Here is a 5,802-nt window from a genome sequence, read left to right as displayed (position 1 = left end):
TTGGAAAGAAGTCTTCCCTTCTGTGCCTTTCATAGAGGGAAGGGGAAAGGAAATAGCTGCTACATTTCTGATACTTGTTATGGTTTAGAGTACTTGCAAAATCTTTGGAAGGATAAGACAGCCTCCCCCAAAATCTCTTTCGCATTTCATCTGCATGCTTGTTACCGCAGGAATCATCTCTCGCTACACCCATGCACAGGACCAAGCACAACAGAGCTCCACTTCCAGCAACCTCCTCTCGCTGCCACACTAAAACAAAAACTATTCAGGAAACATGCCCTTGAGATCCCGGATTACTGAAAATCCCGAGAGTGTTTTTAAGGCTGTGCTTTCTCTTTGCACGTACTAAACCTCGCCCCAACCACCTAAGATTAAGATCTTAAGGAGCACCAGCCATCTCATGCTTACCACCTCCAGATGGAAAAAGCACCTGACAGGGGGAAGAGGGGGGAAAAGTATTTTGAACTAGAATCTGCTACTGTTTACACCAACAGCTTTTCCAATGGTAACGTGTAATTGCAGACAGTCAGAAAGCCAAGAGGAGGCACAAGGCAGCTGCTTCCCATCACCCTCAGTCCGTCAGGTACACCACACATCCAAAGTTTAACAGCGAACGGGTACGAGACCTTTCCTTAAATATATTTTCTTTAAGCTGCCAATTAGCACAAGCAAATTGTTTTAATTAAGTTATCACAGGGAAGAACAAGAAAACCGTGAGGGGCGAAGGGAGGGGGAGAATTCTTAACAGCTCAACGGTGGGAAAGCAAACCTCACACAGAGCAGGGCAGCAGTTCGCTGTACCACAACTAACCCAAGCCCAAAGCTGCTCCCCGGGGCTGTGCCGGTCCCTGTCCCCGCTCCCTTGGTCTCTGTGCCCGGTCCCGCCCAGAGCCCGCACGGAGCAGCGCACGGAGCTCCCGCCGCCCCGAACGCCGCTGCTCTTGGAACAGGAGGGAAGGATAACTGAGAATCCATCAGTGAGTAATAAGAGCAACGCCGGACCATTCCCCAGTGGCGGGCTGACAGGGGCGCGGAGCTCCGCGGCCTCTCCCCGAGGGGACACCGAGCCGGGGGCAGGCGGAGCGGGGCGAGATCGCCAGCGGGTCCCAGTGCCGAGGGGAGCCGGGGACGGGAGGGAGGGAAGATCCGCTCAGCCGGGGGCTCCGGCGGGGCGAGGGGAGCTCGCTGAGGGAGGGCAGGCGGGCGGCACTCACCGGCGGCGGGGCCCGCGCCGCTCCCGGCGAAGGGCGGGCAGGTGCCGGGGCTCGGCCGAGCAGCCGCCCCGCTCTCCTGCGCACTGCGCCGGCCGCCACCCACGGCGGGCGGATAAAGCGGCCGGGCGGTGCCTCAGCCCGGCCCGGGGTGGGAGCGGCGCCCGCCGCGGCCCCGCCTCGCCCGGGCGGCCCCGCCGCCTTTGTCCCGGCGCTCGGGGCAGGGCGTGAGGGAGGGAGCCCAGCCCGCCCTACGGAGGGGGCTGCGCTGCCTGAGGGGACCCCGGTGTGGGACAGATAGGAGGGCCGTCAGGGCTCTGGAGCACCTCTCTTACCGGGAGAGGCTGAGGGAGCTCGGCCTGATCAGCCTCGAGAAGAGGCACCTGAGAGGAGACTTCATTAGCGTATGTAAGTATCTGTGGCAAGAGGATGGATCCAGGCTCTGCTCGTGGTGCCCGGCCACCAGAACAGAGGGTGCCCAGACAGGAGATCAACTGGCAAGTGGCAGAAACTGATGCCCAGGAAGTTCCACCCGAACATGATGAAGAACCTCTTTATTGTGTAAGTGACGGTGCACTGGAACAGGTTGCCCAGAGAGGGTGTGGAGTCTCTCCCTCACTGCAGATATTCCAGAACCATCCGGACACAGTCCTGTGCCATGTGCTCTGGGATGATCCTTCTTGAGGGTTGGACCACATGACTGACTCACTGTGGTCCTTTCCAACCTGACCCATTCTGTGCTCCGTGTCCCCCCTGTGAGGAAGGTGAGCTGGGCTCCATGGTGAGGACAGTGACACCTTTGGCTCCCTCAGAGAACCCTGAGGTAAAACCCTGCCCGGCCTCAGTCATGCCCAGAGAAGCTGTGGCTGCCCCATCTCTGGAAGTGTTCAAGGCCAGGTTGGACAGGGCTTGGAGCAACCTGGTCTAGTAGAAGGTGTCCCTGCCCATGGCAGAGGGGTTGGAATGAGATGAACTTCAAGCTCTCCCTTCCAGCCCAGGCCATTCTATGATTCTGTGAGGGATAAATTCTGTTGGAGCTGGTGTCTGAGGCATTTGTCCCTCTGCTGAGGGCAGCTAATGGGAAATGGTGAGGGTAAGAGATGGTAGAAAATTACCGTCCCAACCACCTGAGCCTGTGTCCTCAATGGGGAAAAGAGGTTGTGTGCCTTGTTAACCGGTGCCACCCACATATTTAACAGCTCAATAACAGATATCACCTATTTGTACTCTTATTTATTGCTAATATATCATCATGCAGGTATTTATCAGGTGATGGTGTTCTCTCCCTCCTTCATTGTGCAAGGCCCTAGCAGCCATCAAATTAACAGTCTGACTTATGCTGTTAAAATTTCAAGCTGCTCTCTGAAATCGTTGTTTTTCATCCGTGCTGTGGTGGCTGAAATATTCCTCGAGAAGGAAGTACCTCAAAGTGTGGAAGATGGAGATGTTTCAAAAAGATGCAATTCTACCCAAAATAAATGGTGTAACAGAACTGGGAAGAGAGAGCAGTGCAGTGTGGGTCAGCGAGGGTAGGACAAGATTAGACCATCCCCAGTCTGTAGCTTTCTCTTGAGCATTCTCCAGAGACAGAGGAGCAGTGTCCAGGAGGAAGGGGAATGACTTAGATTCTAAAAAGAGACTTACCTCAGGTAATTTTTGGTTTTGTTAAAGCTGATGTCTAATCTCAGCTTCTTGGTCTCTCTACAGCCAAGAGAGAGAGGTTATTTCCACCGGTTTAAGGGAGGTTGGACAAATCATGTTGTGAGGAAACATGTCTCCAGTGGTTGTAGGGTGGTGAAGCCCAGGTGAGTTTTACATGTCTCTCTTGACTGGAGGCCCAGTTTAGAGCTTGCTAATGCTAAATGAACCCCACCTCTAGCTTTTATTCTTGGCTCTGCCAACAACTTGGTACAGAATCATATGACTGTCCCATGTAACACCTGTCACACAACAGCACGGGAGAGGAAAGTGCCTTATTTCATCAAGGAGCAAAGTGGGAGTGGTGTCTACTGCACATAGATGGCCTGCACACCCTGGTTAAGGACAACATTTCTGCTCTGGGAACATTTCATTGAAGAATATACTTAAAGGCAGGCAGGTACTTTACTGATTTCGTGTGGGAACATCAATACTCAGATGCAAAGGGCTTTGAGATTCATCAGTGCAGAAAGTTAGACAACTTCAGTGTATTATTTTTACAATGTGTTTGTTATATGCTAACTCACCCTGCCTGAGCTAAAGTTCTCCTTGCTAAGTAGGGCATCACCTTGAGGGAGATACTACACTTCCAGGGCTTTGTCAGCTCCACAGTGTTATTTTCTTCATTTCTTCATTTACTCTCATCACCTTGTAATATCAGGTGTAGTCCCACATTAAAAATGTCCTCTGTTGACATTTTTCTCCCCAGGTGTGCCCAAAAGAGATTTTGGTCTTTTGATCATCAATTGTGTGGTTTTTTGTCTTCTCTCCTCATTCCTCAACATTGCTGATAGTCCCAGAACCAACTTTATTCTAGGAGAGCAACTGTGTGTTGACATTTTCTGTCCTGAAGGTGGGGAAGTTTATGGAGCACAGTTCCAAGTACACAGCCCATTACTATGTATTATAGAGAACTTCCCTCCTCTGCTCTGTGAAAACTCGTTATACCAGTTTAAAAATATGTGAGGTATGCGTCTCCTTCCCCTAACATTAATCATTAATTAACATGTGATACTGACATTTCTGGTTGCCAATGTAGCAAAACACTATTTTGTGTGTGTTTCCAATTTCTCCTATCGCACTCCAGCATCAGTGGAGTCTGACACATCCAGCTGTCAAGAGTCAGCACAGTCCTGTGGGAAGCCCATTCTGAGCCCCTCTGGAGATGCTGCCCAGTCCAGAGCCACGAGAACAGGCCCATGTTTGCAAAACTCCTCTTGCCAATCTGACTCCTTTGCCTTGTGTTACAGGCCAAAATTCAAGTTTCTTCTCACAGAATGGGCTTATTGTATTTACTACTGCAAATAGCTGAGAACAGACACACTCAACTAAACAACTGTGATCAAAGAGGATCTTATTCACCTGCTTTGGACTTCACAAATAGTTTTCATTTTTGGGTCTGTCTTTTTCTTTTCTTTTTTTTTTTTTCTTTTCTCTCTGTATGTGGCCTGGGTTTGGTGAGAATTGGTAGGACTGAGAAGTCAGAAAGAAAACACAGACTGATGGAAAGCCATCTGCTATTGACTTGCCTTTCAGCAGGCTCTGAAAGCCCCACAGTCAAAATTCAGAGCCCCTTGTGTGAGGCAGTGCATGTAAAGTAAAAGAATGACCCTGCTTTAGCAAGCTGGTAGCTTACAGCTCGAACACAAGGCAACAGATGGACAAAAGAGGTAATAAATATGCACTGAGATGTGAGATAACCATGAAAGAAACAGGGTTTAGCCAAAGTGAAGGTCAGCTACGTTTATGGTCATTATGGTTGACTTAGTGTTGTGATAAACACGGTGTTATCATGACTTGTTGTTTGGCTAAGAGTGGCCATAGGAAACCTCCAGACAAGAGTGGGGCTTGTTGTACAAAGTCCTGTCCCAACAGCAGTCACTGTTACCCGTTTGCAGTCAGTAATCCCACACGAGATGTGCTTCATGACTGATTCATGCACCTTCTCCTCGTGATTGACCGTGTCCTTTTTTCGGCAGGGCACTCACAGCCCGAGCCAGAGGGAGGCTTTGGTGTCACAGCACTCCTTGCTTTTCAGGGCCCAGCTGGCAGAAGGAATTTCCAAGCAGCGAGATAAACTTACAGGGACCAAAACTCTGGGATTTGCCTGTGACTCAGCAGCAGGCAGATATCCCAGCCCAGATGGCACCGCTGCCTGTCTCGTGCCAGCTCAGTGGCTTTTGTTTTGTGGCCATTCAGGTTTGTGTAGGTTAAAACAAACAAGGCAAGATTGAAAGCTCCCTCCCCAAAGCTCCCTCCCCAGAGCTCCCTCCCTACTAAACTGGGCGGTGAGGTGGATGTGTCAGAAGTGACAGCCACCTTCCAGAGACACCTGGATGGGCTGGAATAGTGGGATGGCAAGAACTGTATGAGGTGTAACAAAGACAAGAGAAGGTCCTGCTCCTGTGACAACATAACCCAATAACACATTACAGGCCCAGCCAAACTTGGAGTACTGTGTTCAGTTCTGGACTCTGCCATTCAGGAAAGACACAGATAGACTGGAGAGGGTCCAGAGGAGGTCTGGAGAACCTGTCCTGTAAGGAAAGACAGGAGTTAGGTCTGTTCTCCCTGGACAAGGCTTTGGGGGAACCTCATCCCAGCATTCCAGTACTTAAAGGGCTGGATGCTCTGTCTTCACAGGGAGCCACATGGAGTAGGCAAATGGCAGTAGGTACAAGTTGCTCCAGGAGAGGTTTCATCTTTACATAAGAAAAACATTTTTTATGGTGAGGACAGTCACTCACTGGAACAACCTTCCAGAGAACCAGGTAGAGCTGGAGGTTTTCAAGATGTGACTGGGCAGGGTGCTACATAACCTCACCTGGGCTCCCTTCCCCATGGAAGGCTGGACCAGATCTTTTGAGATCCCTTCCATCCTGGGCTGTTCTAC

This window comes from Myiozetetes cayanensis, unplaced genomic scaffold (assembly GCF_022539395.1).
Source record: "Myiozetetes cayanensis isolate MyiCay16 unplaced genomic scaffold, myiCay2020 scf3, whole genome shotgun sequence".
Taxonomy (NCBI): domain Eukaryota; kingdom Metazoa; phylum Chordata; class Aves; order Passeriformes; family Tyrannidae; genus Myiozetetes; species Myiozetetes cayanensis.
This window is presented reverse-complemented; position numbering follows the sequence as displayed.